This window comes from Mesoplodon mirus, assembly GCF_964341445.2.
Source record: "Mesoplodon mirus genome assembly, chromosome: 11".
In the NCBI taxonomy this organism is placed as follows: Eukaryota; Metazoa; Chordata; class Mammalia; order Artiodactyla; family Ziphiidae; genus Mesoplodon; species Mesoplodon mirus.
Window position 1 is genome coordinate 30585265 of NC_138987.1, and position 18718 is coordinate 30603982.

An 18718-nucleotide genomic window follows, 5' to 3' on the forward strand; every position below is an offset into this window, starting at 1 on the left:
TTTCTTAAGTCTTGCTTCTGTTTTACATGAGTTATAAGCTGCTCAAGGGCAATGATTGTAAAAATGATAGCTGATAGTAATTTGAGAGGTTGCTGTATACCAGGTTTGTTAGGCAGGGTGGACTAGGTTATGCTGTAATAACAAATGACCTCAAAATCTCAGTGGCTTAACACAATAAAAGTTTTCTTCTTACTCATTGTGTATGTCCACTGGGGTCATCAGGCAGCCTCTGCTCCAGATAGACTCCCTGGATCCAGGTTGACAAAGGGACCTGTGCTCCCAAAGTCTCCCCAGAAGAGCGAAGGGGATGTGGAAGATTGTACAGCATCGCTTAAAACTTCTGCCTGGAAGTGACATTTCAGTCCTGCTCACATTTCGTTGGCCAAAGCAAGTCATACAGTCACACCTTACTTTCAGTTGGGAAGGTACAAACTTGTGTGCTTGGAAGGAGGAGAGAGAAAAATATTTGGGGAGTAGCACTAATGATTATACCAGGCAATATGTTAAGCTCTTGATTCATGTCTCCATCTTTACAACTCCATGATGGAGGAACTGTATTAGTCTCATTTTTTATAATATGAGAAACCAAGGTCTCATGATTTGTAAATGGTCAAACAGGATTCAAGACCAGATCTGCTGGATTCCAATATTTGTGCTTATAACCAAAATGTTATTCTGCTTCTTAAAGTATAGTGAATTAACTTTTATTGAGCTCAGAGATTATTGAGGCACAAAATCTAAGTGTTTTGTACACTTTATCTCATTCCATCCTCACAGCTTTGTGAAGTAGATTCAATTACTGGTCCATGCTAAGGGAAACCAAAGCTTAGAGAAGTTACAGTCTCACAAGGAAACTTCACCGTTCTCTAACTCCAAAGACTGTTCCCTCAATCTACACTGAGCTGCACTGTTTCTCAGAGTGAATGTTCTTCATGAGAAGCACAGGGTGCTTATTCACTGCTGGCTCCTGGACCCTCTACTGACCCACTGAATCAACCTTCTAGGGAGGGGCTTGGGAATGACAGCTCTGATGCTCACAGGAGTTTGATATCGACAATCCTCTTATCACTCTCATCCATGGTTGTCCCACTGCCCCGGCATGGCAGTTTGCTTCTGGTGGCAACTAAGCAAGTAAAAAACAAACAACCCTCTATCCCACGACCAGACCAAAAAGAGATGATTATTTCTTTGCCACTTTGCTGGCACTTACGGGAGAAGATGAAGAAATGAATACATTCAGCACCAGGCTCCTAAGCAAAATCCCCACCATCAACACTTTTTAAGACTTAAGGCAATAAGGAGGGGGAAAAATGAAAATTATTTCTCACTGAAATTAACTCCACAATTTAAGTCATAATTACGGCACTCATTACTGACCTAAAGCAAAATCGAAAGACATTAAGATTCTGTGAGTGTATATGGTGGGTCCCTTTCTCCCTCCATACCCTAAATGAAGGCAGCTAGATTCTGATGCTCTGAACACAGAAAGGGCAGGTCCATTGTACACAGCTGTGCAGGCTGAGCAGTGCATGTTGAGGATGCCATTCCCATAGCCTGTGATGTACCTGCTCTGAGGAGGGGTCACAGATGTGGTTAAGGGACCTGATTTCTGAGCCCGTCTTGGGCTTACACCCTTCTAGCTGGTGTGGCTTGGGCAGACTCTTAACTTTTCTGGACCTACAAAATGTCATGATTTTGTGAGGTGCATTATATGGAGATTTTACTGATTATCACATTTATTGAATACTTTATATGCCCCAAGCCCTATTCCAGTACTTTAAGTCATGTAAATTTCAAAATAACCCCTTGAATTAGGTACTATCTCCTTTTCACAGATGAGGAAACAGGCACAGAGAGGTTAAATGATTTGTGCAAGGCCTCCCAGCTGCTACGTTATAGAAATAGGATTCAAATACAGGCGGTGGCTCCTTAGCTCAATTCTAAATAGCCCTTATATGCTATCAGCTCTATTTTGTGGTACCCAAAGGCAGCAGGTGTAAAACTCGGCATCTAGAATGAACTAGTCCAATTTACTTGAGCAGGCCAGACCACAGTCAGCGGTAGGCTCAGCTCTAGGTGATTTACTTTAAAAGAGGCGTGAACTAATTGGAGGTGATTCAGAGAAGGCTGGTTAGTACAGTAAGGAAGCTGGAGCCCTGCCATCAATAATAAGCTCACGGACTTCCCTGGTGGCGCAGTGGTTGAGAGTCCGCCTGCTGATGCAGGGGACATGGGTTCGTGCCCCGGTCCGGGAAGATCCCACATGCCGCGGAGCGGCTGAGCCCATGAGCCATGGCCGCTGAGCCTGCGCGTCTGGAACCTGTGCTCTGCAACGGGAGAGGCCACAACAGTGAGAGGCCCGCGTACCACAAAAAACAAAAAACTCACACTTACTTAGTGCCTGACTATATGAAGTGCTTTACCTGGATTGTTTTATTTAAGGCTTTATGACATCCTTGTGGAGTAAGTCCTAAAATTATTCCCATTTGATAGAAAAAGAAACTGAGGCACAGAGAGGTTAAATAATCTGCCCACATACAGCCAATAAGTATCAGGGCCAGAGTGCAAACCCTGGCAGTGTGAATCCAGCCTGTAATTTAAATCAGTCCTGTGCACACATCACGGGAGGATCCTGTTAAAAATGCAGTCTCTGATTCAGTAGATCTGGGGTGAGTCTGAGATTTTGAATTTCTCACAGTTCCCAGGTGATGCTGCTGGTCCACAGGCTACTCTTTGAGTAGCAAGGCTTTCAACCACTCTGCTTGACTGCCCCCCAAGTGAGAGGAGATGGGAGGAACCAAGAGAGTTTAGCCTTCAGGCAGCTCAGTAGGTAGAGTTGAAGGTCATGGCTGTCCTCAAGTATTTAAAGGACCTCTGTGTGAAAAGCAAATCAGACTTGATTTATAAGCCCCAAGGGTCAGAATGACACTGACATATCCCTGACCTTGCCCCTGAGCTTCAGACTTCTATATCTAACTGCCTGCAGGACCAGCCCCCTGGGTGTGTCCCTCAGGCAACTCAAACTTGATGTGTCCATGTACACCCATTGACTTTCCCCTGATTTTCCACCTCAGTCACCCACATCAGGAACTTGAACCATCCTAGACTACACTCAGTCACCCCAAATCCCATCATCCATCAAGCCCATTTTACCTTCTATTTCTTCTTTTTTAATTTTTAAAATTGAGATATAATTGGCATATAACATTGTATTCGTTTTAGGTATACAACATAAGGATTTGACATATGTATATGACGTATGTATATATGTATTACAAAATGATTACTACAAGTTTAGTTAACATCACTACATATAGTTACAATTTTTTCTTCTCATGATGAGATCTTTTCAGATCTACTCTCTTAGCAACTTTTAAATATAAAATAAAGTTTTGTCAACTACAGTCACCATGTTGTACATGACATCCCTAGGACTTATTTGTCTTAAAATTGGATGTTTGTACCTTTGGATCCCTTTCACCCATTTTGTCCGCCCCCGACCCCTGCCTCTGGTAACCATCAATCTGTTCTCTGTATCTATGAGTTAGAGTTTTTTGGGTTCCACATATACGTGATATCATACAGTGTTTGACTTATTCACTTAGCACAATGCCTTCAAGGTCCCTCCTACCTTCTATTTCAACACATCCTCCCTCAGTTTCTTTGCCTCTATCTACTGTGTTCCTTGAGTCTCTTAGCATTTTTTTTTACCTGAACTACCATTATAGTTTCTACACTCACCTCCAATCTGATTGCAACTCCTTTCTCCACACTTTGCCAGAATGATCTTTCTGAAGTCCACACCTCACCATAGATGTTCTTGGTTTAACACCTACCCACGGCCCCTCACTGTTCTCAGGATAAAACCCCACCTCCTTAGAATGGCCAAGACTCTTCTCAGCTTGTGCTCTGTGCACTGTTCCAAACTTATTTCCTTCCATGTCCTTGCACACTCACTTCTGTCATACCTGGTGCTTAGTGTTTTCCTCAACACCTCCCTAATTTTCCTGCTTCCAGGCCTCAGCCAGGCTAGTCCAACCCCCTGGAAAGATCTTCACCTGCCAGCCTTACAAATCCAAGCTTCATATAAGCTATTTCTCCCTTAGGAAGCCCTTCCTACCCTTTTCCTGGGTTTCTAAATATATTCATTTTAATATTTAGCCAATTTAATAGTCTTTAATGTTACTGTTTTTTAATCTTGAAAATAGAGACTTTAAAATTTTTTTTTACAGGGTCTTTAATATATTAGGCCCTAATATATAAAAATGATCTGGGAATGTGTCTGTCTCTTTCTGGGGAGTACATAAACCAACTGTGTTTTATTCATAGGGTATCCCCACCATCTTACACGAATATTTGTTGATGTAAGCTTGCTTGTGGAATTATCTCTGACTCTCCTCTCACTTTCATACCCACATCTAATCCAACAAGTCCTGTTGGTTCCACCTTTAAAATACATTCAGAATCCAACCACTTCTAACCCATTTGCTTCCTGGACAATTAGAGCAACCTCTGCACTGGTCTCCCCTCCCTCCGTCTTCTTCACCCTTCTGTTCCCACACAGCAGCTGGGGTGATGCTTTGAAAACATCAATCAGCTCATGCCATTCCTCTGCTCAAAACCTCTGGCAGTTTTCCATGACTCTTAGCATGAAATCCAAAGTCCAAAGCGTGGCCTTCAAGATCTTCATGCTCTGCCCTCACCATCTTCCTTGACCTCTTTCTCCTGCCTTTCTCTCCTGTATTCACCACTGTCCAGTCATCCTGGCCTTCCTGCTTTCATTCAGATATGCTGAGCAGGCTTCTGCTTCAGAACTTCGCCCTGATGCTCCTCCATCTGGAGCATTCCCTCAGATATTTATATGATGCCCTCTCTCACTTCAGTCAGGCCTCCAGGGTCACCTCCCCAGGGTGGCCTTCCCTGACCATCTTTTTAAAAATTGTACTGTCCTCACTCTCAGTCTCCTTGCCTTGATTTATTTTCCTCATAGTTCTCTCCCACTAGAATCTAAGCTCCTTGGAAATAAGTCTTTATCTGTCTTGCTCTCTGTTGTGTCTCAGGACTTAGAACAATGCATGGCACATAGTAGGCCTTTGACAAAGACTTCATGAATATTTATTTCATGAATAAGACCAGTGAGTGGAAGACTTTGTGTCATGGGAGGCTGAAGATGGAAAGCACTGGCTCTGGATGGGATAAATCCCCTGTCATGGAGACCTTTCATTCACAGAAAAGCTGGGCAACAACTGTCTCATGGGCTTGCATACAGGAAATTTAGAGCAGCTGGGGGGCTGGACGGGACAGTCTCTAGTACCCCTCAAGGCTTTGGCTGTATTCCGTTTCATGCACCAGCAAATGATCCTCAGGAAAGCCTGATGGGCACCCTTGAACTTGACTGAAGGAGCCAGGATGCCAAAAAAGTCACAGTTAAATGCTTTTCAACATAAAATTTATTTTTTCAGTTTTTCAAGGAAATATATGATCATTTAGTAAATTCAGAAGGAAGGGGAAGGAAGAAAACATATACACATAACCCCCCTGGAGATGATCACTGTTAATACTTTGAGGTATCTGCTTCTTGTTTTTTTAATGTATTTTTTGCTATTACTTTATATAGTTATATATTTTGTATACTTATATATTAGTTACCTATTGCTGAATAAGAAATCGCACCAAAACTCAGTGCCATAAAACAGCAACAGTCATTTATTATCTGTGGGTCAGAAATTCAGGAGCAGCTCACCTGGGACTTCTGGCTGGGGTCATTCATGTGGTTGCAGTTTGGCTGGGGCTGGGACGAGACTCCTTTCAATGGCTTCTACATTCATGAATCTGGTGCCTGGGCTTGAAGACTCAAGTAGCTGGGATTCCTCAGGCATCTTTCTCTCTTTGTGGTCTGGCCACATAATCTTTCCAGCATGGGCTTGGGGGACAAGGTGGACATCTAGATGGCAGCTCAGGTTTCCAAAGGTACTTGTCTCAAGAGAGAGAACCAGGCAAGGTTCTTTAATGAGCTAGTTTTGGAAGTCAATAGCATTTCTGTCACTTTTACGGGTAGAGGCAGTTACAAAGTTCCACCAAGAGAGGAGGGTTAATGTAACATTGTGAAAAAAGTATCCATCCATCCATCATCTGTCTATCCATCCATTCTCTCTCTCTTCCTCCCCCCCACCCCAGCTTTGGAAAATCCAATGCCTATAAGTTATAATCATAAAATGTTTCCTATATTTAACAAATGTATTATAACATAAGCCTCCCCTCAAACTATAAACCCTTTTAAACATTTTAATTGCCAATAATATTTTGCTCTAATTAATTGTATTAGCAAATTTATTATAACATAAGCCTCCCCTCAAACTATAAACCCTTTTAAACATTTTAATTGCCAATAATATTTTGCTCTAATTAATTGTACCTGGTTTTGGACCTATATTTCGTTTCTAGTTTTTTTCCCTACTATAGACAATCATGCAATGACCATATTTATTAATTATGAAGATTTTCCGTCTTTATCTCAACAATTGGGTATATGAAACTATTCTATAAAATTACTGGTTTAAAAAGTATGAACATAAAATCTATGTTTCCCTCTTCTAAATAGGGTAGAAATGTTTCTTTTAATATTCTCAGTACATATTACCAAATTGATTTCCCAAAGTGTTGTGACGACCAATTTATATTCCTGCTACAATGTATGCAAGTGTCTGTTTCACCTAACCTTAGAAATTACCACTAAAATAAAATGGTTGCTAATTAGACAGGCCAAAAAAGTATCTTTCGTTACATTTCTTGAATTACTAGCAAGAATGAGCATGTTTGCCTCTGTCTGATAGCCTGCAACATTCAAACATTCTCTTCTTAAAAAACATTTTATAATTGAAAACATAAAGCATTCAGAAAAGTAGAGAGAATGTTATAGTGAACCTCCATGTACCCATCATCCAGCTTTATGACATCCAACCCATGGATGGATGGATTTCATCTATTACCTGCTTACTCTGCCTCCTACATTAGATTATTTTTAAGGAAATCCCAGACATCATATCATTTTCCTTATAAATATTTCAGAATGTACCTCTAAAAGATAGATATTTTTATAAAATATAACCATAAAACCATTATGACACCTAAAATATTATTATAATGTTAATACTAAAATATTCTTTAATGTTCAATATCCAGTCAATATTCAAGTGTCCCTGCTTGTCTCTGAATATTTTTTCAAAGTAGAATTTGCTTGATGTGTATCTTAAGCCTCTTTTAAATTTATAGATTTCTCCCCCTCTCTCTCTCTTTTTTTTTTTTTTTTTAGTTTTTGCAATTTATTTTTTTAAGAAAACAGTTCACTTGTCCTACAGAATTTCCCATATTCTGAATTTTGCTAATTGCATCCCTCTGCTGTTCAACATGTTGTTCTGTCCTACGTATTTTCTGTGAATTAGTAATTAGATTGAGAGAACTGGTCTGGTTCAGGCTTGAGTTTTGGCAAACAGTAATTTACAGATGACATTGTACACTTCCATTAGGAGCCATGATGTCTAGTTCTCTCTTTTTGTGATGGTAGCTGCTGTTGATGACCATTGCCTGGAAACATTGTTTCCTAAAGGGCTTTGCAAAATAGTTATTTAGAAAATGTTTTCATCCCTTCTTGATTTATTATATGGAAAATATCCATATAATATCCATATCCATATAACAGTTTTCTTCATCAACTATTTGGTTACCTCGAGGTATATAGGAAAGGCAGGTTAAATGCTTGATTCTTTCCCTTTATTTACCAAATTTCAGAATTATGAGTTGATGTATTAGTTTGCTAGGGCTGCCACAACAAGTACCACAGACTGGGTAACTTAAAAAACAGAAATTAATTTTCTCACAGTTCTGGAGGCTGGAAGTCTGATACCAAGGTGTTGGCAGAGTTGGTTTCTTCTAAGCCTCTCTCCTTGGCTTGTAGGTGGCAGTCTTCTTGCTGTGTCTTCACATGGTCATCCCTCTGTGTGTGTCTGTGTCCTAATCTCCTCTTCTCATAAGGACAGCAGCCATATTGGATTAGGATCTACCCCAATGATGTTATTTAACCTTAATTACCTCTTTAAAGGTCCTGTCTCCAAAAACGGTCAAGTTCTGAGATACTGTGTGTTAGGACTTCAACATATGGGATGCAATTCAGCCCCTAACAGTTGATTCCCTATCATTCTCCAGAGGTGACCAGTGAGAATCCGCCCCCCTGGTATCATTATGAACTCATGGATTTTAACATATTTGATATACTTTAATTAATTGTGGTTATTATTCTAATTGGTGCTTAAATTGTCCCATCTTTGACTAGTGGAAGACTCTTAAAGTTGACTCCTGAGTCCTTTAGACATAGCACAATTGTCTTTGATAGATTTCATGTGTTCTGGCATAACAAAATGTTCCAGGTTCATCTATACATGTCTTGCCTCAGACAAAGAATCAGCCATTTCTCTGAGTAACCTTGCTCCTTTTCATGGGAAATGGCAATCAGGGCCCACAATATAGGTATAAGGGATGCTCAATACTACTGGGTTGGTTATTGAAATATTCATATTTTTACAAGTAAAATGCCAAAATATTGATGGGAGGTGATGGGATTATACAGTAACCACAAAACCCAAACTCCTAGAAGGGTGGGAGACAGTCCTTTACTCACAGCAGATCTGCTTCACTGATTCACACTTTCATTGCTGTCAATGTCATTTGGCTTTACAAGTATGAACTGAGTGCCCTAAGGGCAGGGCACCTGCAATGTGCTGGGGACCCAAAGATGAGTCAGGCATGGTTCCTCTTGGCAATTTGTTTTCAATCTAGTGGATTCACCCACATACCATTATTTTCTTTGGGTTGCTTCAATAATGTTCAATTACTTCAATAATAGGTCTAACATTGATTGGGTGCTTCAAACCCTGGTTCTGTGAGTTGCTAACAGGTTTAAATGAATTAATCCATAAAAAGCACTCAGCCCAGTGCCTGGCTTATGGTGAGGGCTCAGTAATGTCAGTATTTGCTGGTTAACTGCCTGTTTGCACTCAGATTCCCTCCTGCCCTTCTCTTGCTCTGCTCTGTATTTCAGGGAACAATATTTTCTCAGCTCTTTGACCCTATAGCTCCCAGGGAGGTTCAGCCATGAAAGGTTTTGGTGGAAAACTGGAAGACAGGATTTGGGGAGAGGCCAGAGTATTTCTCCTCTTTCTATCTGCATCCTGTGGCATCTCCTCCATGGCTCCAGCTCAGACCCTGCTGTGGTTTCAGCCCCTGCAGGACAGCCTCCTACTGTCCCTCCAGCCCTAACAGTGTCCCACTGTTTCTAATGTCTGAGTTGCTTTATGAGCATCCGTTTGGTGTCTCAGCTCTGTTGTCTCCTGGATCACTTATTTCCTGCATTAAATTCCAGTTGATTGAAAGACCGTGAGTGGTTCATGTTTCCTTGCTGGAAGAGTTAGATGCTAATGTTAATATTAGTATCTCATTTAACTGTATAATCACTCTATCGGGTGAATGCTATTATTATCCTCATTGTATAGGTGAGGAAACTGAGGCAGAGGGAGGTTAAGTCACTTGTCTCCAGTCAGATATTTAGTAAGTGGTGGAACCAGTATATGAATGCAGAAGTATCTGTCTTCTGTCTGGTTTTTGGTGCGCATGATTAGGTAAGACAACCATCTTCCCACTCACTGTGCTTTAAGAAACCTCTTCTTATGCTTTCTAGCCAGTTCCTAACCTGAGGAGGGGCACCTCTTGGTATCTTGGGGTTATTTCTCTTCTGGGAGTTTTTCCAGGCCATTTTCTCATGAAGCTCCTCTCCCTGGGAACTCATGAATAAATATAAAGTGTCATGGTTCATTTCTGCATTTTTCTGTTTTAGTGATTTATTGATAATTTAGAAGGCTTTGCTGTCTAATGTACAGGCATATAACGGGAAGTTGATTAAGCACAGGGTTTGTGGTTACATCTATAAAACATGGAGTATCAGCCCTCAGAAGGAACGTAGCTCCACATGGTAAGTGTTTCCCTCATGTACCTAGTATCAACTAACAATATCTTTTTCTAAAATGCCATCCATAATAGTCCCAGGAATGCCCGTGTTATTCAAAAAGACACTCAAAATTTAGAACAGCTGCCTTTGAGTGGGATGAAAAGTGAGAGAAAGCTTTACAAAGTGGAAAATTACTATTGTTCCCTAGAGCCCATGAGAAATGAGAAATGGAACATCAGATTAATCTCACACACGAAATAAAGAGTATTAAAAATCCCTATCATCCCAGAAAGGCATTAAACATGGACACTGATGAAAGATTACTTTCTTTCAGAGAACTGGGGCTTTTTCCTTACAACTGATAGCATTGCTATAAGAAGGCATTTTACCACTTTAATCATGAATCTACTCTCAGATTTTGCCAGTTAGGCGGGGACTAAATTTGGGGTGAGCTGATCACTCAGGACTTTACGAGAGCCCATGTCACCTTGGCAAGTCTGGTTGAGCCCGTTGTGTAACAGGGTTGCTGGATTTGTGGATTCTGCCTTCCTAGGCTCCAGCCATGAAAATCATTTCTACCCAGCACCTTGGGTGATTGGACGATTGGTCACATCCTCCCTAGTTTGGTGTTTCTACTGTAAACAATACTGGAATGAGAGTCTTTAATGAGGTCTTTTGAAACAGGATCCAGTTACAACGGGATGCTAGAGAGGGTCAGGAGAAAGACACCCCATCCCGTACATCACACGCCCTGCTCCCTGCCCCAGGAAACTAGTGAATCCTTTCTTTATGGTCTTTTCCTGTTTCTCAATTCAAAGTATCCTCTGTTCACAATTATAATAAAGCTGATAGAGCTCAAGGCCACATTTAGGTAGTATATTTAGAGAAACCATCCTGCAGTTTTAATTCTTTAGCATTTTCTTTTTCCTGACCACTATTCATGGTTGCAAGACACTGCAGCCAATTAATTTTCACTTATCACTCACCTGATAATTCTGTTGGATCCTTTTCTGTGGTAATTCCAAAGGACCAAAGTCAGTTCAAGCCCAAGATCAGTCTCATTAAATCCCAAACTCACCAAATTAGAATCATGGGGCCAGGCGTGATGTACAAGCCCCTGCTCGAATGAGGCATTAGAGGCTGGCTCACTGTGCTGACCTTTCAGAGTCTCTGCCATCTTATCAATAATGCAAAGAGCAGCCCTCACAGCTTAGGGCAGGCACAGAACAGATAACTCCTAAGGATCAGAATACATCCCTACTGCTGTTCCAGAGAATAAATATGGAGAAGGGGGGCCAGCATGTATCAAGAGAGCAGGCTGCAGCCAGCACCTTGACCAAGGGCCTAGGCTGACCCTGACAGTAGCTAATTAGTGAGGAACAGAAAGAAGTTATTACCCTATTTGCATGTCACAGTATGACACCATCTCAATTTTTAGCACAAGGCAGAGAACTTTTCCAACTTATGACCATCAAGCTCAGAAGAGAAGAATCTCCAGGCTTCCTGCTTCCAGTCCCATCATACCCAGTGAGCAGAGTTCTTGAGGCCACTATGGGGATAAGACTTTGCTGTAATAGTCAGTGATTGCTAATAAATGTAAATCTCCTCCTTTCAAGAGACATTCAGAATGAACTAAAATCTTCTAGTCCCGATCCCAAACACCTAGGATATGGATTCTTATTTGTTCAGCATGAGTCACGTATTCATAATCGGTCCAATCAACTTTGAATAGGGTGACAGAAGCCTCATAGAACACACATGGCTTCCTGGGCCCATCCCTGTAGGTGAGGGGCAAACTAGGATCCTTGTGAGCTGAGGAGAACATGCAAATAGTATATACTATGATTGTTTTGCAAGAAAGGTCTGGATAGCAATTCCTGTTCTTAGAATAGAGCACCACTGCTCTAAAACTATATCTTCCTTCTTTAAATTCTCCACTTTCTGATTTAATTGTACTTTCAGAATTCAGAGCATCTACTGTTAGATGGACACAATGCTAAGGATTCCAGATCCTAGTTTTTGAATTTTGCAACATGGCTGCACATTTTTCTAGGATCAGTATTAGCTAGGTCCACCCACACAAGAACCACATTAAATGAATAGCCAGACTGTAATGCTTAGGTGCCAAGGTATGCCAGACATTTTCAATCTCTCATCCTTTGTTCTTGCTGTCTTCTCAGCCTGGAATAGTCTTAAATAATCCAGCTATTGAAATCCTATTCATTATCCCTCGAGGCACAATTCAAATGCCAATTTTTCTCTGAAGTCTCCCTTGATCCTCCCAAGTTTAGAGTTGCCAGATTTAGCAAATAAAAATATAGGATAGGGCTTCCCTGGTGGCACAGTGGTTGAGAGTCCGCCTGCCGATGCAGGGGACACGGGTTCGTGCCCTGGTCCAGGAAGATCCCCCATGCCGCGGAGCGGCTGGGCCCGTGAGCCATGGCCGCTGAGCCTGCGCATCCGGAGCCTGTGCTCCGCAACGGGAGAGGCCACAACAGTGAGAGGCCCGCGTACTGAAAAAAAAAAAAAAAAAAAAAAAAAAAAAAAAAAAATATATATATATATATATATATATATATATGATACCCAGTTAAATTTGAGTTTCAGATCCACAATGAATAATTTATAAGTATTTCTCAACTATTTCATAGGACATACATACACTAAAATTTCATTTGCTGTTTATCTGAAAATAAACTTTAACTGGGTATCCTATATTTTTATCTGGTAACTCAACTTCAATTGGATTTAGGTACAATCTCTTCTCACTCCCAACACTTAGCCTACACTCTTTTTTCACATTTATTTTATTCTGCTGTGGATTAGTTGATTGTTCCTGTTTCCTTCTTTCTCACTAAGTTGTAAGGTACTTGAGGGTGATATTCTTCTTTTTTTTTTTTTTTTTTTTTTTTTTGGTACGCAGGCCTCTCACTGTTGTGGCCTCTCCCGTTGCAGAGCGCAGGCTCCGGACGCGCAGGCCCAGTGGCCATGGCTCACGGGCCCAGCCGCTCCGCGGCTCATGGGATCCCCCCGGACCGGGGCACGAACCCGTATCCCCTGCATCGGCAGGCGGACTCTCAACCACTGCGCCACCAGGGAGGCCCTCTTCCTTGTTTTTTAAAGACTTTTTTAGAAGGGCAGTTTTAGGTTTACGATAAAATCAAGAGGAATGTACAGAGATTACCCATATAACCCCCTCCTCCCCGCCCCGTGCATAGTTTCTGCAATGTCAACGTCACTCATCAGATTTGTACATTTTTTTTTTAACCAAGAATGAACCTACATTGACACATCATAATCACCCGAAGTCTATAGTTTACCTTAGGGTTCACTATTGGTGTTGTATACGCTATGACTTTGGACAAACGTATGATGACAATTATCCATCATCATAATATCACAGAGTATTTTTACTTGCCCTAAAAATCCTCTGTGCTCTGCCTATTTATCACTACCCTCCCAGAACCACTGATCTTTTTATCATTTCCGTAGTCTTGCCTTCTCCAGAATGCCGTATAGTTGGAATCATGCCGTATAGTTGGAATCATACCGTACGTAGCCTTCTCTGATTGGCTATTTTACTTAGTTGTTAATATGCGTTTAAATTTCCTCCATGTCTTTTCATGGCTTGATAGCTCATTTGTTTTTAGCGCTAAATAATATATTCCATTGTCAGGATGTACCACAGTTTATTTTTCCATTCACCCACTGAAGGACATTTTGGTTGCTCCCAAGTTTTGCCCAGAACTTAGGCACAGAGCCACATCTTGCTGCAAGAGAAGCTGGGGAATGTCATCTTGTGGTTGTCCACATGCACAGCTAAAGCTCAAGGGTTCTTTACAGGAGGGAAGAAGTGGAGAATGGGTTTTGGGCGCATCCAGCAGTCTCTGTGATAAGCATCAGAGTAAAGGAGACAGAGGAGCTGTTAGCGTATGAGACTATGAATTCAGGGAAATGGAGAGTCAGAGGGGTGAGAATATAGAGAAACTAAGGGAAGTCACAGGTGAATGGCTTAGACAAAGGCTGTACTGGATTTTCGCATCTCCCTGAGCTCCCTGGAATCTACTGTGAAGGTGGGTGTAGTGGACGTTTGCCATTCTTTATGGCTACCCAATACCTTGAACATCCTTCCTATGCTTGAGAAATTCTATACTTAATGAGTCAACTTCCCCACCTTTCATCCTAGGTAGAAGCCAGAAACTTGCTTTTGCATCCTCCTTGGTAGCCAGGATACAGTCAATGGGATGCACCTGCTCTAAATAGTAAACTGGAAACTAGTGAAACAGAAAAGCAGTTTCTGGGTAGAATCCATTCTGATGAGAATGCTGGCAAACACCTCTGTTTACAAGAGGCAGTAGGGACAGAGGTTCCAGGAGTAGCATCTAGGGCCCAGCATTGGTGGTGTAAACTGAAGAGGATGTGCCCTTGGGTGGCAGCAGTGGGAGTATGATAGACTGGAAAACTGTCTCCACTCTTCACTGTCTCCCTATCATAGAATCCGTGCCTTTGGACTGGTAACTTGCAGTGCCTCCCATGACAGTAGACAAAGTCTATATTCCAGACCCATTCACCTTGAGCGGGGCTATATGACTTATTTTGAGCCATGGAAAGTAAATGGGAGGGATGGTGTCTTAATTCTATCTAGGCTGAGGGTTTTAGAAGCATGGTGAGTTTCCATTAGCCCACTGGAGCCTCCACCCTCACCATGAGAAAAGCATGCTCCATGTAGCCGTTGTCCCTTCAGCCTGGGTCCTAGGATGAAGATACCTGAAACAAATCTGAATCTGACCCGAAATCTGGACCCAAATCCCAACTAAGCTCAGCTGAGCCCAGCCAAGATGAGCCAAACCACAACTGATCCACTGAAGATAAAATAAAATGCTTGTTGTTGAGATTGGAGAATAATTTGTTGTGTTGCATTATCATAGAAGAAACCTGACTAATACAATGTTCCTACTGGAATGTGTCCAAAGTATGATTTGGACAGGGCTGATATCCAGTGATTATGTTCCAGAACAGCTGTAGAGGTTATTTACCATGTTCCACTATTCTGATTGGTTGGAGCCTATGTCAGATGGTTGTTAAATATTTGACAATCATCCTAGGTTCGGTTGTCCCTGGCTATGTGGCTTCTAAGCCTGGTTCTTTAGCATTTCTGGACTTCTGTGATGTACCTAATATCCTTGAAGAAATTAAGTTTTCTGCTTAATAAAAGGAGTAAGCATGTGTTGATTTGCAACTTAAAACCTTGACTAAAAAAGATGAGAGTGCCAAGGTCGAGGCCATTGAGAGGGTCTCTCATGTCCCTCAGTAACCACAAAACATTTTCAAATTTGTTTCATGAAAGCATTTCAGCACTTTCTATCTTTGGACTTTGGGTAAAAATGTCAACAACATAAGAACTATGATTCCACATCTTACAAACTTGGCACCAGTACTCAAGACTCTTCTCTTTGGTGCCCCTGGGACAGATTTCCAGTCCAGTGGAAAGAAGACTTGGCCATGACCCAAGAGACCTAGGCTCCAATCCCAGTTGTGCTAGCAAAATCTGTGTGACCTTGAGAAAGTGACTTTACTTCTTTGGATCATAGTTTCCCTGGATGCAGAATCCCAGGACACGAACATCTGCTTTCCTTTTTATGATGGTGGCCAGAGAAAAAGAAATGATGGGACTATGTCATGGAAAGTCACAAGATCTAAATATATGCAAAGTATATGGCATGCATCTCTGTTTAATATGAAGTCCGGCACTCATTATGTACAAATGTATGTATAAGCATACATAAATAACAGTCTGGAAGGAAATGTGCCAATATGTTATTTATGGTTTCCTCAAGGCTCTGAGATTATGGGTGATTTAAATATTCTTTCTTAAATGCTCCTGAATTGTCCACATTTTCTATAATGAGCATTTATTACTTTCATAATGAGGAGATTATTTTTTAAAAGAAAAGGAAGGCACTAATATACTATCTTAATGTAGGGCATTTATTATAAGTTCTCTTGAAAGTGCTTTGACTCAAAGTAGGACCTCTTTTCAAGTAAAAGTAAACATAAGGAAAGGCAGGGGAAATGGAAAGAGGGAACAAGAAATGGTAGCAGGGAAGGGCCCCCATTTCAGTCAGGGGACGGGCCCCTTGCAGGAAGGGAGATGAGGAGAGGGAATAAGGATCCCCCTTGTAAATCCAGGGACCCCCCCCTTAATATGGCACTTTGAGTCGTGGAATCCTTCATTAGCAGTTAAGCCACGACCACCAAATGTACAGGAAGTCGAGCAGAAACCTGACCGCCCAGCATTAAGCTATAGTGACTCTTATTCCTGTCCCCCAGCACAGGGCCATAAAGGATCTGGTTACACACATCCTCAGGAAATCCTCAGGAAATAATCTGGGCACATGACCCCGGTGAAGAGGGGCCAAAACTTTTCTCTTGGTCCTGGGTTTTTCAAGATGCCTGCAGCAGCCAACCTCCAAAAAGCTTTCTCATTGTAAATGCAATGGAGATGAGGAGAACTGAGGCTACAGTCTGAGAGTTGGCAGAGGCTGTAGAGTTTGGTTGCCACCTGACCCTTACTTTTTCATCCCAACAAGACAACTCTGGCCCTACCAAAAAAAAAAAAAAAATGAGAGAGGAAAATCAGTTATGGTCATATTGCTTCTAAGCCTAAGGACAGCCCTCTCCTCCCCTCCCTCAATGCATGCTTCCTGAAAAGTTGCCAGATTCGTTCCACAAACCTTTATGGAGCACATCCTGTGTTCCAGGCACAGGTCAAGGCTAGGAGTACAAGGGGTGTGTCAAGATTACAGTCTGGTGAGAGAGAGAAACAGACACACAGGTTTCAATACCAACTGGTGGGTTCTCTAAGAAAGAGTTAGTAATGATAATTGCTAATATTTAGTGAGAGTTCAGTATATACCAGGTATGTGCTGGGTTCTTCACATGGGTTATCTCATTTAAGCTTCACACCAATACATGAAGTAGGTACTATCATCGACCCCATTTTACAGATGAGAAAACCACAGCTTGGGGAGTTTAAGTAACTGGCTGAGGTCACACAGTTTACTAGTAGAGGAGGAAATATGTGAATCTAACTCAGCTGACTCCAAGCCCACTTGCCTAATCCCTCTGCTCTACAACACAGAGATGGATGACAGAGGAAGAGCAGTCCAACTGGCCTGGGGAAGGTCAGAGAAAGCTTCATGGAGGAGGCAACTCTTGAGCTGGGTCTTGAAGGATGAGCAGGAGTTTGCTTGTGGACAAGGAGGTAAGAAGGACATGCCAGGCAGGGGAGCAGAATATTGAGGCAAGGAGTGGAGAAGCAACTTGGCTTCTTCTGGAAATACCAAATATTCTGGTACAGATGGAAGGTAGGGGGCCGGCAAAGGTAGCCTGTGTAGATGAGGAGCTTGCTGAGACCCTTGGCTCAGCAACTCCTTGCACCTGGTGGCTTCTCCTCGGAATCCTCACCAACATGTGGCGATGCCAACAGGCAGGATGTGAGCCAGCAGTGGCCCGTAGGGTCTGGCGCTCCCAGCCCAGTTGGGGCTCCTTTCCAAGGATCTAAATTGGGTGTTTTCCAAGATGTTCCCTGGTGAACCTGAAGGCAGCCTGTCTGAGTGCCAGATACAGCAGCGGTATTGGAATGGGAGAGGGAAAGTTCTGGCAAGGAAAGGCAGGAGAAATCTTTCACCTGACTGCAGGCTTTGCCCACAGAATGGTGAACTGGAAGCCCAGCTCCTCCATTTACCTACTCTGTGACCTTGAGCACGTCACTTAGCTGCTCTGCCCCTCCCTGCGGGCACCATCACACCGATTTCTTAGGCCATTTGTGAAGATTAAATGAAGCAATTCATATCAAGTACTTAGCCTAATGCCTTGCACAGAATAAACACTCAGTTTATAGTGGTCTTTATTATAAGCAGTCATGGTTACTCATTCAACATTCATTCGGCAAAGATTTATTGAGTGTTTTCTCAGGCTTGCACTGGATTTTGGCCATGAACAAGGAACACTAAGTCCTTGTCTTCCTGGAGCTTATGTTCTAGGGTGGGAGACAGACAATAAGCAATTAATATGTATAATAATTTCAGATAGTGATGAGTGCTATGCAGATAGTAAAAGGATAAAGAGTGAAACGTGTATGTGTGTGTGCACATGTGAGCTTTAGATAAGATAATCAGCTAAGGTCTCCTTGAGGAGGTGACATCTGAGCAAAGACCTGAATCAAAGGAGCTTATCTCATGAAAATGTAGAGCAAAAATGATGCAGGCAGAGGTCACAGCAAATGTAAAGGCCCAGAGGCAGATAAGAACTTCATATTCACAGAATTACAAGAAAGCCAGTGGCCTGGTAAGGGGGAGAGTGATAGGAAATGAGGGGGTAATGGTAATAGTAATAATAACAATAACAACCATGATAATTTTATGGAACAGTTGCTCAGGGTTAGATGATTCATACTCATCTTCACAACTGCTCTGTGAGGACAGGGCTATTAGAGTTCCCATTTTTAAATTGGGAAATCAAGGTTCATCACAGCAAAGAAACTTGCCCAAGGTCACAAAGCCCACATAGGATTGCAGAGCCAGGATTTTAGCCCAAAAGATGGCTCCAGAACCCATTCACAATCACTGCCCTATTCCACCTCCACCGGGAAGGCACCCAACTATGTATCCAGACCTGTGTGTAGCAGAGGGATGTGCAAGTGTGTGTGTGTGTGTGTGT